The sequence below is a fragment of the Hyla sarda genome, chromosome 5 (genome assembly GCF_029499605.1).
Source record: "Hyla sarda isolate aHylSar1 chromosome 5, aHylSar1.hap1, whole genome shotgun sequence".
Lineage (NCBI taxonomy): Eukaryota > Metazoa > Chordata > Amphibia > Anura > Hylidae > Hyla > Hyla sarda.
The window spans coordinates 22,215,115-22,235,962 of record NC_079193.1 but is presented as its reverse complement, the minus strand read 5'-3'; the positions used below and the strand labels follow the sequence as shown (position 1 = coordinate 22,235,962).

The window sequence follows — 20,848 nt, the reverse complement described above, 5'->3', positions numbered from 1 at the left end:
AGGGAAAAAAAAAAAATCTTATCCATTAACATCATGAGTTAAAAACACTAAATGCCTTGTAATTTCTTAAAGGGCTTATCCATCATAAGGTGATTTTAGTACTTACCTGTCAGACAGTAATGGACATGTGGATCTGTGCTTGTATTGGAGCTAAATGGCTATGTTGTTAGATTACCATAACATTGCTGATATCTTTATGTGAAATGGCTTTTTCCTGTTGGAATTCCCTGCCTCCAACTACAAGTCCCAGGATCCCTTGTTTGTTTGTTTTTCTTTTCTCCCTCCCACACATCAGCCACCCCATGCATTGAAGCACACCTGAGCTGCCTTCCTTGCTGTGCTGTAAACAATAGACCAGTGTTTTCAGGGAGGTATTACATGTTCTGTACTCTTTACCTCTATTACTGAAGTGTATGCACTGACTGGTGTCTGGTAGCGCCCCCTACAGTACAGGGAGGTATTACATGTTCTGTACTCTTTACCTGTATTATTGAAGTGTATGCACTGACTGGTGTCTGGTAGTGCCCCCTACAGTACAGGGAGGTATTACATGTTCTGTACTCTTTACCTCTATTACTGAAGTGTATGCACTGATTGGTGTCTGGTAGCGCCCCCTACAGTACAGGGAGGTATTACATGTTCTGTACTCTTTACATGTATTACTGAAGTGCATGCACTGACTGGTGTCTGGTAGCGCCCCCTACAGTACAGGGAGGTATTACATGTTCTGTACTCTTTACCTGTATTACTGAAGTGCATGCACTGACTGGTGTCTGGTAGCGCCCCCTATAGTACAGGGGGTGTTACATGTTCTGTACTCTTTACCTGTATTACTGAAGTGTATGCACTGACTGGTGTCTGATAGCGCCCCCTACAGTACAGGAAGGTATTACATGTTCTGTACTCTTTACCTGTACCAGGATTAGCTGCTCCTTTGGACACCAGGTGAGGGCGGCTCCATGTTACTTTTTTAGGACATTGTGTGTTCTGTACAGGACCCTAAAGAAGCTTCTGTCCTCTACATAGACAGTAATTACAGCTCCCAGCAGGGTGTGTGCGGGTGTGTCTCCTGAGACTTCCAGCAGAGCAGAAGCAAGCAGAGATTTCCAACAAGCCTTCCCCAGGTTTGTGGCAGATTCCTGGGGAAGAAGCTCCTGCAATGGAGCCTCGTGGCTCCACTCCCCGTTCCAGGCTGGCGGGAAGTGGAGTGAAAACTTCGACAGCCATTATTCCGGCCGGGAGAAGATCGGGCAGAGTCTGCAGCAATGCAGGCTCTGCTACCCAGGCTACGGGTGCCAGCCAGAGATCCACTGGTGGAAGAAAGGCACGGAAAAGCAGTGTGGAGATGTGGTCGGAGAGTGGGCCCGGCGAGTCCAGTTCCACGTACTGCTCCCGCATGGCCGCAAGGTTAGCGGAGTACGAGCAGCGCGGCAGGGAGCTGAGGATGGCCAGAGAGGATCTGCGTGCGACCCAGAGTCTGATGAGTACCGGATCCAGAAAGAGCAAGCCAGAACTGAAGAAGAGGATAACATCGCTGAGGGGCGAGATTGTGAAGCTGGAGGCGAGGAGAGCGGAGATAGTGGAGGGGAGCGGTCTCTTCAAGGAGAAGCTGATCAACAGCGATCGGTTTGCCGCCACGAAATCCCCAGGTAAGGTGGAGGTGGATGATGGGGAGAGTAGTGGCGGCGAAGATAGTGAGGATGGTGGTGAAGAGGAGAAGATGGAGGAAAGTGTGGGAGTTGTAGCTACTCCAGGTGACACCCAGACCCAGGACAGCTACATTGAGGCTGGACAGGTGGCACTTCCGCCAAGCGAGAGTGAGGAGGATGACGTGGAGGGTGAGGCTGGGGGTCTGCTGAGGGCAATTGTGATGCAGGAGTCCCCAGCCCACCTCCAAAATTTCACCTTTGGGGACGAGGAGTGTGAAGATGTGGTGGTCAAGCAGAGGTCCAAGAAAAGGAAGACAAAGGAGACGGTACAATATGTATTTGTCCCCTTCCAGCAGTCTGGGCCAGCTGCAAAGCTGGTTCAGGCTGCGGGCTCCCCCAAACTGCCAGACCCCGTTCCTGTGGTGGAGCGGGGCCAGCACGGGGAGTACAGTAAGGCGTCAGCAACGGCTAAGGGCGCAATAGTTGTGAAGCCCACCCATCCTGTCGGTAGGGAAGGGCAGGATGGGCTCATGCCGGGCAGCTCTGGCACTGCAGGACCGCCCCAGGGTGGCAGGGGGCGTGTCCAAGTGCCAGAGGCAAGTTATGCTGCCGTGTGCTCGGGGAGCGGTTCCCCGAGTACTGTGGGCACTACTGGCGCCGCGGGGCACTCCCCTGTGAGGGGGGGGAGTGTCCGGGCGCCAGAGAGCGTTGTGTCTGTGTGCTCGGGGGGCGGTCCCCCGAGTACAGTGTGTTCTGCGGGCACTGCAGGGCACTCCCCTGTGAGGGGGGGGAGTGTCCCGGTGTCGGGATCAGTGTCCGGCAATGGCACCGTGGGAGGAGTTGGGGTGCGCTCGGTGGGGCAGCCCCAGACTCAGGAGGCACCATTGATCATTCAGAAGGAGGAGCCATCATCATCAGCAGCAGCAGCCAAGCCGGAAAAAAAGACTGCAATTAAGCCAGCGGTACTACAAATCCCAGCCAGCCCAGAATCAGTTAGGCAGGGTATGAGTGAGAATGCTGAGTGTAGTAGTGTTGTGGATGAGAGGAGTGTCAGTGGAGTGAATGTTGGTGGGAGTAGTGGTATGAATGGAAAAAAGGATGATGTGAGTGGTGGTGTGAGTGGTGGTGTGAATGGTGGTTCTGGGTCTGGGTCTGGCCCGGCTGCCCCCCCGGCAGTGACTGCTCCTAGGAGCTATGCTAATGTCGCTGCCGGGGGTCCAGGGGGGTCCCCGTCTCCGTCCGTCCCCGGGGGTTACTTGCAACAGCGCCTCCTGGAGGCTCTGCGTAGGGGAGACAGGTCGATCCAGGTAGAGGGAAGGGGTGAGGTCGACCTGTCTTTCTGGATAGAGAGGCACGGTTTGGGGGCTTTCCGAGAGCAGAATGGGGAGGTGGTCTGGTCCCTCCCGACAACCGGGCAGGACAATAACCGCAGGAATGTGGTCCGTCTGATTTGGAGGGGTGAGGATGCGTGCCCACCTCGCGCTAAAGTGGTTGAGCTCCTCCTCCAGATGGAATTCAGGGCGAGTGACATCTTTGCCCTGATCCACCCCTACGGTACGTCCGAGTTTGACGTCAGTTTCGTTCGGCCAGAGGGTCTCGAACTCTTCTGGTCAAACTACGAGGTGGCGAAGAACGAGCCCGGCTGGCGGGATTTTGCCGTAAAGGCAATTTCCCGTCAGAACTCGGTCAAGAAGGTGACCGTTTTGACCCGTAACGAGTCACTTTCTTGTTACGACATCATGACCTGGCTCGGTCGGTATGGGGATGTGACGGACATGCCCAAGAAAAACATTGATGAGCACGGGATCTGGTCCGGGGCCTGGACGTTTTCCGTCAAACTCAGGCGTTCAGGGAGTACGGTTGCCCACATTCCGTCAGCCGCCTTCCTTGGACGTGACAGGATCCAGGTCTTCTACCAGGGGCAGCCTAAGGTCTGTCACAGGTGCGGTAGCCCCACCCATTTTAGCGCAGCCTGTACTGTACAGGTCTGTGCTTTGTGTGGTGGGGTGGGTCATCTGGCCGCATCCTGTAGGCAGATCCGCTGCCATCTGTGTGGTGTCCTCGGGCACCCTTTCAGCCGTTGTCCTAGCGCCTTCGCCCGTGCGGCGGCCGCTCCGGCTGGGGAGAGCTGTGAGGTTGCCTCGGCTGGAGAGGGTACGAGCAGGGATGGGGGCGCACCAGGGCTAGTGAGGAAGAAGGGCCCCGCCAAACTAAGGCGGGAGGAAAATCGGAGGAGGAGTAGGGAGCAGGAGAGTGCCCAAGTGACGGGGGTAGCTCCGGCCCCTGCTCCTGAAGCTGGCCCTGAAATGACTGAAGCCCTGGAGGAGGACGTGCTGGATGAGGAGGTCAGGAGACTGGGCGAAGAGGAAGGCAATATGGCCGACTCTTCCGATTCCTCCCACTATGAAAGTGTGGATGAGGAGAGTGTAGAGAAGGCCAAAAAGAAAGACAAGGGCAAAAGGAAAGGGAGAAAGAAGAGGTCCAAGCCCTCTCTCCCTCGTACTGCGGGCCGGGTCCAAAGCGGAAGCCTGACTGCCCCCCCTCTGGTTGACCTGTCAAACCGGTACCTCGTCCTTGATAACATCTCCTCCCCCTCCTTGGAGGGGGAAGGTGAGGGCGAGGTGCCTAGGGAGAGAGAGCCTCTGGGGGGAACTGGGCCCTGTCCTGTTGAGGCACCTTCCTCGGAGGGCAGGGCTAGACCGGGGTCGGACGGAGACGGGGACCATATGGATCAGAGCGAATCCAAAAAAAGGGTTAAAAGTGGTCCTGCCCTTTCTTCTTCTTCTGGGGATGAGGGCACGAAGAAGAAGGGGAAGAAGAAATAGAGGTGAGGCCGTCTAACTTAATCACCCATGATGGCGGCACTCACCCCATTGACGCTGGCATCCATTAACTGTGCCAGCATAAAGTCGGATACGGCTAGATTCGCAGCCTTTGATTTTCTCGGCCGTGTTGAAGCCGACATTTTGTATCTGCAAGAGACCAGGTTGTCAGATCTAGCCTCCCTGGTAAAAGCCAGAAGAGAGTGGAGGCGCGGGCCCTCCCACTGGTCTCTTGCGGCTGAGCCGTATAGTGGGGTGGCGGTCCTTTTTACCGCTCCGGTTGAATGCCGACGGGTTATTGAGTTAGAAATGGGGAGGTGCCTGATCTTAGATGTCCTCATGAAGGGGCAAGAGCTCCGGCTCATTAACATCTACGCCCCACAAACCAAGTGGGGCCGCAAAGATCTCTTTATGAGGATTAAGCCCTTCCTTTTTACTAGCCGGCAAGTGATTTTTGGAGGGGACTTCAATAATGTCACGAGGTCCCAAGATAGGAGAGGTTCCAATGGTCCGCTGGCTTACGATAGCGTGGCCCTCAATAATATAGTTAGGGAAGCTCGCCTAGAGGACGCCCACATCCGGAGTCCCTCAGGCCACGTGGGTTTCACCTATCATCGAGGTAGCTGCAGGTCTAGGATAGACAGGTTTTATTTAAAGGAGGAAGCCGTCTCTTCCGCAGTGTCCGTGGTTGAGGTGGAATTCTCCGATCACTGTATGATTTTGTTTTCCTTGAATGTTTCAGAGACCCCCCGGATGGGTAAAGGTTATTGGAAGCTGAATTCGTCCCTCCTGGAGGAAGCGGAGATAAGACAGTCCTTTGAGGACTTTCTTCAGAGTCAGGTACCTTTACTGGACTTTTGTAGTAGTAAGTCAGAGTGGTGGGAGATATTCAAGAAGCGGGTTGCGGGGTTCTTCCGCCAGCTCTCGAGCCTCAGGTCCCTGAATAGGTACCGCCTGTATCGGGGTCTGAGGAGGAAACTCGAGCTCCTTGTCTCGACTGGAGGTAGCCGGGAGGATATCTCCAGAGTGAAATCCTTGCTGATGAGGTGTCAGTACGATAGGCACGCATCTTTGGTTTTTGAGAGGGATTACGGGAGGTACCGCTCACCCGACCCTTACAAGAACTGTAAGATGTCAGTGAGTAGTAAAGTGGTCTCAGGACTGATTGATAGTACGGGATCTCTGAATCGGTCCAGATCAGGGATCCTGGAGGTCGTCAGATCCTTCTACTCGCACCTCTTGGGAAGGAAGGATCTAAATCGAGACGGGATGTCGGCTTTCCTGGCTGAAACTATTCCTGAGCCAGGGGTGGACCCCTCTCTTGATGTTTTGGCAGAAGAAATCAGGGAAGAGGAAGTGAGACTGGCGATCGAGGGGCTCGCCCCCAAGAAGTCGCCAGGCCCGGATGGCTTAACATCCGAGTGGTACAGGACCTTTAAGGAGTCTTTAGCTCCCCTCTTGACTGAGGTATTCAATGAGTGTCTCTCCTCGGGCACTCTACCAAAGTCAATGAGGAGGTCAGCCCTGATTCTTCTGTCAAAGGGTAAAGATCCTAGCCGGATTGAGAATTGGAGGCCCATAGCTCTTCTCAATACGGACAGGAAGCTTCTGGCCAAGATACTGTTTAATCGGTTGGTGAAGTTTGCACCCCGGCTCCTTTCGGGGGCCCAGCACTGCTCTGTTCCAGGCCGAAGCACCTTAAGTGCTGTCCTCAGTGTCAGGGAGGCAGTGGAGCGGAGTAGTGCGGGTCTCTGGAAGGGGTACATGCTGTCCTTGGATCAGGCCAAAGCATTTGATCGGGTGAACCACGAGTACCTCTGGTCCGTCCTCCTGAGATATGGCTTACCGAGTACTTTTGTGAATTGGCTTGTCACCTTATATGCAGGGGCAGAGAGTTTCCCGCTGGTGAACGGTTGGTCTGGCTGCTCTTTTGAGGTGGGGTCCGGAGTCCGTCAGGGTTGTCCTTTGAGCCCGCTGTTATACGTGTTCGCAATCGATCCCTTCGTCCGGAGGGTAGATTGTGGGCCGTTGGCGGGAGTCGGGATGACTCTGGCGGAGCCGGATGTCGCCCAGAGAGTGGTGGCGTACGCTGATGATGTCACTATTTTCGTCTCCTCACGGGAGGAGGTCGATGTGGTGATGTCAGAGGTGGACCGCTACTCGGAGGCATCCGGGTCCAAGATCAACCGGGATAAGTGTGAAAGTCTCTGGCTGGGAGGGGGAGATCCCACGTTTGATCTCCCGGACACCCTTCCAGGGCTCCAAGATTCAGCAAAAATTCTGGGCATCACATTCGGCCAGGATGATTATCCCACCAAAAACTGGGACGGTAAGCTCCAGGATGCCACTCAGAGGGTGAACCAGTGGAAGGGTTGGTCTATGACCCTCAGGGAAAGGGTGCACCTGATCAAATCGTACCTGCTCCCCTTGTTTATCTATCTGGGCAGTGTATGTATCTTACCAGAGGCTTACTACACTAGGGTCTACAGCCTGTTTTTCCAACTGTTATGGGGGAGCAGGTTGAACCTAGTCAAGAGGGAGGTTACGTACCGCACGAGGAGACTAGGGGGCTTATCTATGGTAAACCCCGTGGTGTTCTTAACGAACACCTTCTTGAAAGCCAACATTGCAAACCTCTGGAAAGAGAGGGCTCCTCCGTGGGTACTCTCCTGCAGGGAGTGGTTTCGGCCTTTCTTCCAGGAATGGGAGACAGGAGGGCAAGTGAAGGACCTCCGTACGCCCCATGGATATCTTCCGGCTTACGCTACCCCGACTCTGAAGGCGATACGTCGGTGGGGTCTGGGAGTGTGGGAGATCAGGACCCAGTCAAGGCAGTTCCTTGACAAACGGGTTCTGTTGACCCGCTTCCAGAAGCCTCTGGCGCTCAGGGACTGCCCAGGTCGGGATCTGAGGGTGGGGTTGTATCTTTTAAACATGAAAAGGATCCCCCAGAAGTTTTGGGACTTGGCCTGGCGCTGCTTTCAGGGGAAGCTATATGTAAGGGACAACCTGAAGTGCAGGAACTCTGATGACCGGGGATGTCCCCGAGAAGAGTGCGGGGACACGCTGGAAAGCATGGACCACTTCCTGCTTCATTGTCCCTTTAATATAGGGGTCTACAACAGGGTGGGCGCTTCCATCGGCTGGAGTCAACTTGCCGGCCTTGCCTATCCGGAGTGGGCTTATGGGGCATTCAGGAACCTGGGTGGCCGAGATCGGGGCACTTTATTCTTAGTCAGTTTAGTGGTTAGGTACTACACGTGGAACGCACGGTGCTTAGTGTCGACCCAACAGAAAATCCTCTCCGAGGTGGAGGTCTGTAGGAACATCACCGGTGACCTCGGGAAGATCAGGTCTTTGGAGTATGGCAGTCTTGGTACCAGTAGGGCATCTCTCCTGTGGAGAGGTTTCTCATTTCATGTGCCCTAGGTACTAAACCTTTTGGGTAGAGTACCTTTTATTTTTGGTTAGGGGCAGTGTTATAGGGGTAGAGATAGGGTGAGGGCAGGGTCAGATTTATTGTAGGGATAGAATTAGGGAGAATTGTAGGGGGAGTTAGGGAAAGAGTATAAAATGTTTTATGTATCAGGTCTGCCATCCTTCTCCCTGGTGGTGGGCTGATGCATGTGCACATTAGCTTTTTGTTTTGTTTTTAGTAGACATGGTATGAAGGGCTTACAGGCAACCAAACTTGGGCCTAAAAGGGGTTGTGGTTAAGAGTGTATAAGTTTGCATACAAGTTGGTTGGGAGGAGTGTTAGGTGGGGAGGGTGTATTTGTGGGTGGTGGTTTTGTGGTGTTTTGGGGACCTGACATGGGTCAGTTAAGGACTGGACTTTGAGAACTGCATGGACGGTATGGACTCTGACCCATGTACAGGAGGGGTGGTGTGGGTGAGGGGACAGTTTTAGTGTAGGTGTTTTTCTGTTGGTTTTTGTAGTGTATTTACTATATTTTTGTACATTTTCTGTGATTTTGTATATATTGTGTTTTGTATATATTGTGTTTTGTATTTATATTGTTTTATATTATATAGTGTATAGTGGCAGTCGGGCCAGTAAAAAGGAAAAAAAAAAGCGGTGTCATATGTGTATGTATATATATATGTATATATATGTATATATATATGTGTGTGTGTTTGATTGTGTATATGCATGTACACATGTTTGTGTATTTTTATTTTTTTTCCCTCCTTCGGGGAGCTGCTCCCCTCCGGTGTCTCTGCTCTCCTCGCCTCCGGCGTCGCGGTTTTGCTTTTCGGCGGTGTTGTCCTTTTCTTCAGTTCTGGCTTGCTCTTTTTGGGTCCGGCGCTCGCCGGTTTCTGGGTTGCGCGCGGATCCTCTCTGGCCGTCCTCGGCTCTTTGCCGTGCTGGGCGTGCTTTGCGGGCCTTGCGGCTGTGCGGGGGCAGTGCGTGGGACTGGGCTCTTTGGGCCCTCTCTCCGGCCGCGTCTCCCTGCTGCTTTTCCTTGCCCTTCTTTCACCGGTGGATCTCTGGCTGGGAGGCAGAGCGTAGTTTTTTTTTTCACAAGTTGTGCTGAGCAATTTATTTATATATAATTTTTTTTTTTTTTTTTTTTTTTTTTCTTCCCCCCCGTGGTAAGGGTAATTTTTATGTTATAGCCAAGTTGTGCTACTTTTATGTTCCTTTTCATTTGGTTTGTTTTTATAGCCAAGTTGTGCTGAATTTTATGTTTATATATATATATATATTTTTTTTTATTTTTTTTTTATAAGCCAAGTTGAGCTCTTTTTTTTGCATGTTTTTTTATGCATGTATTTTAGTAAATTTGGGCTGGCCGGTTAGGCAGAATTTGTTTTTGCAATTTTATTTATGTTATGTTTGTTATAGCTGGTTAAGCTTGTTTTTGTTTAATGTTTTGTATCAGATTTGTTTTGCATTTTTATAATAAAAAGAGTTACAGCTCCCAGCAAATCTTTATTACTTTTATATATAAGGATTTGCTTTATCTATGTTAGTTATCTACTTATTTTTCTTTAATCTTCACTTTTTTCCTATTTTTGGATGACATTTTGGGGACTTCAGAACCAATTACCAGGTTTCCATAGAGTTATGGTCTCAACATACAATGGTTTCACCATACAATGGTCGTTCTGTAACCAATGAATATTTAAACTTGGGGGACCACTGTATACACTTAAAAACAAAACACAAAATATGTATGTTAATGGATGCAAAAACAGATGCAGCTGTGCAACATTACAAAAAACAAATATAAAAAAATGAATTGCATATGCGTACATTGTTTTCTTTGACCTACACAATAGTGTAGTTGCCTGTATTTTTGCATACAGCAAAATGAAATGTACTGTAACAAAAACATTAAAACTTAGAAAAAATGCAGTGTGAATCACGTCTTAAAGGGGTACACCCATGGAATCAACTGGTGCCAGAAAGTTAAACAGATTTGTTTATCTTCTATTAAAAAATCTTAATCCTTTCACTACTTATCAGCTGCTGAATACTACAGAGGAAATGGTTTTCTTTTTGGAACACAGAGCTCTCTGCTGACATCATGACCACAGTGCTCTCTGCTGACATCTCTGTCCATTTTAGGAACTATCCAGAGCAGCATATGTTTTCTATGGGGATTTTCTCCTACTCTGGACAGTTCTAAAAATGGACAGATATGTCAGTAGAGAGCACTGTGGTCATCATGTCAGCAGAGAGCTCTGTGTTCCAAAAAGAAAACCATTTCCTCTGTAGTATTCAGCAGCTAATAAGTACTGGAGGGATTAAGATTTTTTAATAGAAGTAATTTACAAATCAGTTTAACCCCTTAAGGACGCAGGACGTAAATGTACGTCCTGGTGCAGTGGTACTTAACGCACCAGGACGTACATTTACGTCCTGTGCATAACCGCGGGCATCAGAGCGATGCCCGTGTCATGCGCGGCTGATCCCGGCTGCTGATCGCAGCCAGGGACCAGCCGGCAATGGCCGACGCCCGCGATCTCGCGGGCGTCCGCCATTAACCCCTCAGGTGCCGAGATCAATACAGATCCCGGCATCTGCGTCAGTGCGCGATTTCAATGAATGATCGGATCGCCCGCAGCGCTGCTGCGGGGATCCGATCATTCATAACGCCGCATGGAGGTCCCCTCTCCTGCCTCCGTCTGGCTCCCATCGTCTCCTGCTCTGGTCTGAGATCGAGCAGACCAGAGCAGAAGATCGCCGATAACACTGATCTGTTTTATGTCCTATACATAGAACAGATCAGTATTAGCAATCATGGTATTGCTATGAATAGTCCCCTATGGGGACTATTCAAGTGTAAAAAATAATGTAAAAAAATGTAAAAGAAAAAAAAAGTGAAAAATCCCCTCCCCCAATAAAAAAGTAAAACGTCAGTTTTTTCCTATTTTACCCCCAAAAAGCGTAAAAAATTAATTTTATAGACATATTTGGTATCGCCGCGTGCGTAAATATCCGAACTATTAAAATAAAATGTTAATGATCCCGTACGGTGAACGGCGTGAACGAAAAAAAAAAGTCCAAAATTGCTACTTTTTTTAATACATTTTATTAAAAAAAAATTATAAAAAATGTATTAAAAGTTTTTTATATGCAAATGTGGTATCAAACAAAAGTACAGATCATGATGCAAAAAATGAGCCCTCATACCGCCGCTTTTACGGAAAAATAAAAAAGTTAGAGGTCATCAAAATAAAGGGATTATAAACGTACTAATTTGGTTAAAAAGTTTGTGACACAACAATAATAGAAAAGTATGTAATAATGGGTATCATTTTAATCGTATTGACCCTCAGAATAAAGAACACACGTCATTTTTACCATAAATTGTACGGCGTGAAAACGAAACCTTCCAAAATTAGCAAAATTGCGTTTTTCTTTTTAATTTCCCCACAAAAATTGTGTTTTTTGGTTGCACCATACATTTTATGATATAATGAGTTATGTCATTACAAAGGACAACTGGTCGTGCAAAAAACAAGCCCTCATACTAGTCTGTGGATGAAAATATAAAAGCGTTATGATTTTTAGAAGGCGAGGAGAAAAAAATGAAAACGTAAAAATTAAGAGTCCTTAAGGCCAAAATGGTCTGAGTCCTTAAGGGGTTAATAGAGGTACTCCAGTGGAAAAACATTTTTTTTTAATGAAGTGATCAACTGATGACAGAAAGTTAAACAGATTTGTAAATGACTTCTATTTAAAAATATTAATTTTTCTAGTACTTATAGGCTTCTGTATGCTCCACAGGAAGTTTTTTTCTTTTTGAATTTCCTTTCTGCCTGACCGCTGTGCTCTCTGCCGACACCTCTGTCCATGTCAGGAACTGTCCAGAGCAGGATAGGTTTGCTATGGGGATTTGCTCCTACTCTGGACAGTTCCTGACATGGACAGAGATGTCAGCAGAGAGCACTGTGGTCAGACAGAGAGGAAATAAAAAAAAGAAAAAAAAGAACTTCCTGTGGAGAATACAGGAGCTTATTAGTACTAGAAGGATTAAGATTTGTTTTATAGAAGTAATTTACAAATCTGATTAACTTTCTGGCACCAGTTGATAAAAAAAAAAAAAAAAAAAAAAGATGTTTTCCAGCGGAGTACCCAGGGGTCAAGTTTTGGGAAAAAAGTGTGGGAACTTACCCAAGATTTCCACTCAAGGGCTGGTCCCGCAGGACTCCTGCTAATGGGAACAGTGCTCCTGCTGTGAAAAAGTGCAGGAACTCAGTTCCCACACATTCCTGCAGGACTTGAGCCCTGGGTGTACCCCTTTAACTTTCTGGCACCAGTTGATTAAAAAAAAAGTTTTCCACTGGAGTACCCCTTTAACAATGACTGCAGCTTCCTTTGGGATTTATAAAAAAATAAATCTGGCCATGGCAATAACAAAATATGGCTGCATTGTGGCTTTCAATTCTGTTGCAGTTGTGAACAATGGCGCCTGATTGATCCCTATTGACTTATCAAATGACTTATCAAATGATATTTTCCTCTTTTTGACATCAAGTCTGATGAAATTACCAACAGGGCCTCCAAAAAGAATCTTCTGTGGTGAGCAGGGGTCTGGCGTAAATGCTGTGAAACAGATTTGGACACTTGGCTGGCAGGTAGTCAGACTGACTTGACTTGGCTGTACTTCTGTCCTGGCAGCTATCCAAGGGTGAATTAGGGTTGCCACCGGCTGGTATTTTACCGACATAGCTGGTATTTTGGCCACCCTCCTGGTATTTTTATATTAAATGTATGTGGTAGGCCTCTGGGGTAGGGGTAGTGTAGTCAGGGTGTTGCTTCAGTATATCAGGGGTTAAGGTTCACCCTATTGTTCGTGACGCCAGGCTGAGGGCTAGTATGCTGAGGTAATTCTCCAGCCTATCGCCGCCCTTCCCAGTAACAATAGGTGCATGTATAAAATGACTGAAGGTCCACAAGGTAGTTGAACTTGAACTTGGATAAACTTTACTTAAAGGCTTGCGGTACATCCAATGAATAGTAACAGTCTCTTAAATACAGTCTCCATACACTTCAGTGACTGACTGTTGTTGCGGACATTGACTTTTGATATAAGTTTCTGAATTTAGGGTAATTTGCGAAGATCCATCCGGATTTAGGGGATAGATACGGTCCGGAGATCTTGCAGAGTGCATAGGGATTGATACACTCACAGTTTAGTAATGATCAGCCGTCGCCGCAAGGCTCGGGCCTAAACTCACTGATGACAGCAGCGCAGATCCTTCCCTGTCAACAGCCCACGAGGAAAGAGATGCTTACTGCTTGGCAGCACAGGAACAAGAGAGCAAGTAATGGCCGCCGCACCCTTTTATGGGCAGGGCCGTTCTGGATTTGTCCAAGTCAGCTGTCACTCACCGTTACATAGCCATAGAGTCTTTGGAACGCATCACGTGACTCGCAGGTCCTGCGACGCTAACTAGGTAAGTACACTTACTATATAAATATATACACATTAAATCTGAATCATTTTATTTACAAAAGGGGTGACAAGGGGCTAACTAAGGATGAGGGCCCTACCTACACCTAGGGACTCTGACTTTGGGGACCTCACCACAAGGCATGGATGAAATCCGGTGGCGGGACATCACATGTACATGTGTAGAAATGAAAAATGGCACTCACCTGTCTCTTTATCTTCTCTTTATTGTAGCAAAAAGTGCAGGTATAAAATCGGCATATTCACCTGACGAGGTGCGGACGCCAGTGTGTGCGTTTACAGGAGGCAATTGTTTAGCTCAGATTGAGCTTCAACAGACACTCCCTTTTCTGTGCTTTCGCATCCCTTAAAGGAGAACTAGGGGATTGAAAAATGTATCCCCTATCCTAAGGATAGGGGATAAGTTTCAGATCGCGGAGGTCCGACCGCTGGGGCCCCCCGCGATCTTCCGTACGGGGCCCCGGCTCTCTGGTTAGAGAGGGCGTGTTGACCACCGCACGAAGCAGCGGCCGACACGCCCCCTCCATACACTGCTATGGGAGAGCCGGAAATTGCCGAAGGCAGCGCTTTGGCTCTCCCATAGCAGGAAATGGAGGGCGCGTGTCAGCCGCTGCCTCGTGGGGTGGTCGACACGCTCTCTATTGAGAGAGTCGCGGCCCCGTATGGGAGATCGTGGGGGGGCCCAGCGGTCGGATAGGATAGGGGATAAAATTTTCAATCCCGTAGTTCTCCTTTAAATCTCTTAGTACCTGGATGATGAAAGCATCTGGGCAGGGATAACACGCATGGGTTAAAACAAGTGAACATACATATAGACAAAGTTAAAACCAAAATAAACATTGTTCAGAAGAAAACACCCAAGTTAATACCATTGTTAAGACTGTGTTACCCCCAATTACACCTGGTGATCTTTTTCAACAAAATGTGTTGTCTGACGTGAGGGCCCTGATGTATTCCTGTGCACCCCCTAATCTGAACAAAGGGGAACTAGAAGCCCTAAAATGGCTAAAAACTCAAAATGAAATAATAGTAATTAAAAAGGCAGATGAAGGGGGTAACAAGGTTATACTATCAAGGGACTAAGACGTAAAAGAAGCGCTGCATCAATTGAATGACACAGATACCTATACAGCGACCCCCTGACCTACGATGGCCCCGACATACGATCATTTCAACATATGATGCTTTTGTATGTCGGGGCCATCGCATAAACGGCTATCCGGCAGCGCAGACTGCTTCAGCTGCCACCGGATAGCCGTTTACGGTGCCCCGTGTGGTTCGGGGATCACACCTGGAAAGTGCTGGCCAGGGATGATCCTGGCGCCTATAACTCCAGACCCTTGGGAAGTCCGGCCTGATCTTTCCCGGTCAGCAAAGATCAGGAACCTTAGGACTTCTTCTTGGTACTGGAGGAATGTCCCTGTGTTACCAGCGTACTGGGATAGTACAAAAGCGTTGTACATGGCAACCTGTACCAAGTAGACCACAACTTTTTTGTACCATGCCCGTGTTTTCCGCATGGCGTTATATGGCTTGAGGACTTGATCTGAGAGATCAACTCCCCCCATATACCGATTGTAGTCCAGAATACAATCGGGCTTGAGGACCGGTCCCACGGTACCTCGCACAGGGACAGGGGTGCTGCCGTTCCCATGAATAGTGGTGAGTAGAAGGACATCCCTCTTATCCTTATACTTCACCAACAACAGGTTATCATGGGTCAGGGCACAGGACTCACCCTTGGGGATAGGCGTCTTAGCAAAATTTAGAGGGAGGCCTCTGGTTTTTCCGCACGGTCCCACAAGCGGACGGGGATCTGGCGGAAAGGGATGTGAACAGAGGGATGCTGGTATAAAAGTTGTCCACGTACACGTGGAAATCCTTATCCAGCAATGGGTGCACACGGTCCCAAACGAATTTCCCGCTAACACCCAGAGTGGGGGGACATTCTGGGGGTTCAATACGGGAATCTCGTCCCTCATATACTCTAAACTTGCAAGTGTACCCGGAGGTACTCTCGCAGAGTTTGTAGAGCTTCACGCCATATCGCGCCTGCTTCGAGGGAATATACTGGCGGAAGATGAGTCTCCCCTTAAAACTGATGAGCGACTCATCTACCGAGAGGTCCCTGAGCGGTACGTAGGCCTCCAAAAATTTGGCCCCAAAGTGATCGATGACCGGCCTCACTTTGTAAAGCCGGTCATGGTCGGGATCACCTCGGGGCGGACATGCCTCATTATCTGCATAATGCAGGCATTTCCGAATGGCCTCGAACCGCCCCCGTGTCATAGCCATACTGTAAAGCGGGGTCTGATAGAGGACGTCCCCGCTCCAGTAATGACATGCACTTGTTTTTTTGTCCAGGCTCATATGCAGCGTGAGGCCCCAAAATGTCCTCATTTCCGCTGCATCAATGGCGCGCCATTCATTGGGCCTGGCCAAAAGCGAATTGGGGTGGTGGGCAATGAACTGCTGGGCATACAAGTTTGTTTGCTCCACCATGTGATTGACCAGGCTGTCACTGAAAAAACGGGGAAGTATGTACTGTGTGGTGCTTGGTGTAAAAAGTGTAATAACAGTAATAGAAAAAAAAAAAGCTGCGGCCAAAAAAAAAAAGGGGCGGCAAACGCAGCTTCCTGAACCCCTAATAGGACCCAGGGTAAGGGATCAGACCCTAATAGGACCTTTGGGGATCGCCGACATGCGGGGGTCCCGGGACCCCCCTAGGCATTTGCACGGCATGCCTGCTGAACGATTACAGCAGACATGCCGTTTCGATCTCTGCCCGGCGCGCGGCAGAGACCGGAGAAACACCAGGACGTTCTGGAACGTCCTTGGTCCTTAAAGCCCAGGGTGAGGGGACGTTCCAGAGGTTATCCAGGAAAAAACTTATATATATATATCAACTGGCTCCAGAAAGTTAAACAGATTTGTAAATTACTTCTATTAAAAAAATCTTAATCCTTAATCCTTTCAGTACTTATGAGCTGCGGAAGTTGAGTTGTTCTTTTCTGTCTAAGTGCTCTCTGATGACACCTGTCTCAGGAACTGTCCAGAGTAGAAGCAAATCCCCATAGCAAACCTCTTCTACTCTGTGCAGTTCCCGAGAGAAGCAGAGATGTCAGCAGAGAGGACTGTTGGCAGACAGAAAAGAATGACTCAACTTCTGATAATTATTGGAAGGATTAAGATTTTTTAATAGAAGTAATTTACAAATCTATTTAACTTTCTGGAGCCAGTTGATATATAAAAAAAATAGTTTTTTTTTCTGGAATACCCCTTTAAGAAAGGGCCAAAGAGTCTGCTAATGGTAAATGTAACATAGGATAAATTCTCTGTAAATATAAGTCCTAAAGTGTAAGTCCAGTGTTGGTCTCTGCAAAGATCAGTGTGGAGAGTCACAGCTCGAGGCAACCGTATGACGGTTTCTGTTCATCAGAAAAGGGCTCGTGCATGGGACTCACTGGCCATCATACCATCGCCTCCACAACAGTACCGCCCAGCGGGAGCTGCATTCCTCCGCCTCAATCTTTGCAGAGACCAGTGCTTGACTTACAGTTTATTGGTACACATAATGGGGGGAGATTTATCATTGCCTTCCTGCCAATTTATTGGGTGTAATTTGGTGCAAATTTGTTGGCCAAGATAGTTTACGTTCCCCGAGGGGTCTACTTTCCAAAATGGTATGCCATGTGGTTTTTTTTTTGCTGTCCTGGCACCATAGGGGCTTCTAAATGCTGCATGCCCCCAGAGCAAAATTTGCTTCCAAAAAGCCAAATGTGACTACTCCTCTTCTGAGACCTGTAGTGCGCCAGTAGAGCACTTTTCACTATCATATGGGGTGTTTTCTGAATCGGGAGAAATTGGGCTTCAAATTTTGGGGAGTATTTTCTGCTATTACCCTTTTTAAAAAATGTAAAATTTTGGGGAAAACAAGCATTTTATGTAAAAAAAATATATATATTTTTTGCTGTTTTGGCACCCTAGGGGCTTCCTAAAGGTGATATGCCCCCCAAAAACCTTTTCAGAAAAATGTTCTCTCCAAAATCCCCCCTGAGCCCTCTACTGCACCCGCCGAACACTCGAGAGAAATTGGGCTACAAATAGCAGTAAAAAATTTCTCCTTTTACCTCTTGCAAAAATTCTAAAATTGTGTCTACCCGAACATGCGAGTGTAAAAAATGAAGATTTTCAATTTTCTCCTTTACTTTGCTGCTATTCCTGTGAAACACCTAAAGGGTTAAAACACTTAATGAATGTCATTTTAAATACTTTGGGGGGTGTAGTTTTTATAATGGGGTCATTTATGGGGTATTCCTGATATGAAGACCCTTCAAATTCACTTCAAAACTGAACTGGTCATTGAAAAATAGTGAGTTTGAAAATTTTGTGAAAAATTTGAAAATTGATGCTGAACTTTGAAACCCCTCTGGTGTCTTCCAAAAGTAAAAACTCATCAATTTTATGATGCAAACATAAAGTAGACGTATTGTAAAAATTTTTTTGAATATCCATTTTCCTTACAAGCAGAGAGCTTCAAAGTTAGAAAAATGCAAAATTTTCATTTTTTTCATCAAATTTGGGGATTTTTCACCATAAAAGCATGCAAGTTGTCACAAAATTTTACCACCATGTTAAAGTAGAATATGTCACGAAAAAACAATCTCGGAATCAGAATGATAACTAAAAGCATTCCAGAGTTATTAATGTTTAAAGTGACAGTGGTCAGATGTTCAAAAAACGCTCTTGTCCCAAGGTGTAAAATGGCCTGGTCCTTAAGGGGTTAAAGGGGTACTCCACCCTAGACAACTCTAGGGGATGAGATGTGTGATTGCTGGGGACCCCCACGATCTCCCTGCTGCTCCCGGCGTTTGTTTACAGCGTCGGATGCCGCACCAGAGGCTTGTGACGTCGCGGCCACGCTCTGCTTGTGATGTCACATCCACGCCCCCTCAAAGCAAGTCTATGGGAGGGGGCATGACTGACGTCATGCCCCCTCCCATAGACTTTCATTGAGGGGACATGGCCGTGATGTCACGAGCCTCCGCTACGCATCACCAGTCATCAGGCATGGAGCAAAGTTTGCACCGGATGTCTGGGGTACCACAGCCGAGATTGCGAGCATCCCCTTATCCCCTTTGGATAGGGGATAAGATGTCTAGGGGCGGAGTACCCCTTTAATGCTGGCCATGAGTTTAGCAAACTCAAATGGCAAGTATGGTGCCGACACTGAGGATAGGTGGATAGGTAGTCCAGGGCAGTTGAGAGTAGTAGTCCCTCGGATAAAGCCTAGAGTAATGTCACAGACTTTTCTAAAAGAGGGTTTGCACAGAATAGGAAGACCTTGACCCCATGATACACTTGGTAAGGACTTGAATGGGGTCCGTCAGCGATTCAGTATTTTTAGAAAATAAAAATAGGACATGCAGTATTTTTTTCTCCGCTCAACTCCAGTCATTTCGATGGACTGACCAACGGAGCTCCATTTACCAGAGAAGAACCGCAGTGTGAACAAGGCCTAAGAATGAATGCACTATGAGTTCTCAATAAGCACATTCAGCTCTGCCGCATCTCAGTATTGCATCTCCGCCTGCTGCTGTTTTAATATTCCTATATTTTTTTTCTGCTCCACGATTTATTGGTGCGTATTAGAAGAAGCGCTTGTTACATATTTACATACATCTAAATCGTCATCTACAACATCAATATAAGATATTTATGCCGGAGACGAGCGCGCCGCTGGATTCTCCATTCCGCAAATCATCGGGGACTCATTAGTGAACCGTTAAAACGAATCGGGAAGATGCACAAATCTGGAGAGAGTCTGCTGAAAAGAAGACGTGGCGGATAAAATGTTTCATTGTGTTATAAAGGAAATAAAACACAAAGAAAATATAAATCCTTGAGTTGTCCTTTTCTGTCAACTTGAGCAATTTTGGCTATGCCTAAAAAATAAGCAATGGATGTAACAAAAAAATTCTATTGAGACCCTGACATCTCTGATTTTCTTCTATAGGTAACCCATGTGTCCCATTAAAGGGGCTCCCCAGTCCTAGAAAATCAATTGCATATCCTTAGAATAAGTCAGTGGTCTCCAAACTGTGAACCTCCTGATGTTGCAAAACTACAACTCTCAGCATGCTAGGACAGCCAACGGCAGCTTGCTGGTGTAAAGGAGCTGGATGTGGATCCTATAACCTGTGTGACTGATGACTCGGACCGTATCGGGGAGCGAAGTCTAAGGTGCCGCTGGTTTTCACCAGAGCCAGTCGCAAGGTAGGATGGGCTTGCTGCGGCAGGCGACACCCAGGTCGCTACCCCTGATACGGCTCGACCACACAGGTTACTGGGCAAGGCGAGGTACGGAAGGAGGAGGCTGCAGCGTAGTCAGACGTAGCAGAAGGTCAAGGCAGGCGGCAAAGGTGCGAAGTCTATAACGTAGCGGGAAGGTCTGGATACACAGATAAGGCAAACAGGCAATATGGAATGCTCAATCTCAGGCTAGGGGCACTGAAGATCTGGCAGGGAAGTGGGGGAGGTGCAGGAACTTTATAATTTAGTGACAGCAATTATGGGCGTACTGGCCCTTTAAATTTCAGAGCTCCGGCGCGTGCGCCCTAGGAGACGGGGACGCACGCTGGAGATGAGACACAGGGGAGGAGGCGGCAGCGGAGCATGGTGAGTGACGGGCAGGGATTTGCATGTGGGTGCGTCCCGCCATGCGAATCCCAGCCCCGCCAGCAGACGGGAACACAGGGACTCTGCGCTCACGGCCGGTGCTTGCCGCCGGAGCGCAGAGTGTAACAGCTAGGAGTCGTAGTTTACCAACATCTGGAGGTACATCATTTGGAGACCAGTGAAATAGGCCACCAATATCAGATCGGTGAGGGGACCTAATCCCAGAACTCCTTCCAATCAGCTGTCAGCTATAAAAATGTGACTGAGCTGCAGTACCAGGCACAGCCACTACTAAAAGTACGGTGCTGTGTCTAGTTAACAATGAGGGAGAAATGGCGCTCACTGCAGTCCCGGATGAGACGGACCACATCCACCTAATATTGATGGCCTATGCCAGGGGTCTCCAAACTATGGACCTCTGGATGTTGCAAAACTACAACTCCCAGCATCCCCAGACAGCTGTTGGTTGTCCAGGCAATGTGGGATTTGTAGTTTTGCAAGACTGTTGAGACCCAATTAGCTCCTAGCAGGCTATAACTACCCCTCCCCCTTATTACAATAATTAATTAAATAATAACTGACACAACAACAATTCAACTTTTTTATGGGTGGGGATCGGCCACAGCTTTATTTATAAAATTACTTATATAAATAACAATTTAACTGGAACAAAGACACCGATTGGCTTCTTACCAACCCGAGAGGTGCTGCCACACTGTCCTGTGTGGAGGTCTACCCCGGGTTGACCCCGCTTTCACCGTCTTCTTAC

At 48.1% G+C, this 20,848-nt stretch overlaps 1 protein-coding gene across 2 annotated transcripts in view; it reads right to left on the bottom strand.

Annotated features, from left to right (window-relative positions):
* The window catches only part of SGCE (sarcoglycan epsilon), a 117,308-nt gene that overhangs the window by 82,791 nt on the left and 13,669 nt on the right, over nucleotides 1-20,848 (bottom strand). The gene's annotated exons all lie outside the window — the stretch shown is intronic.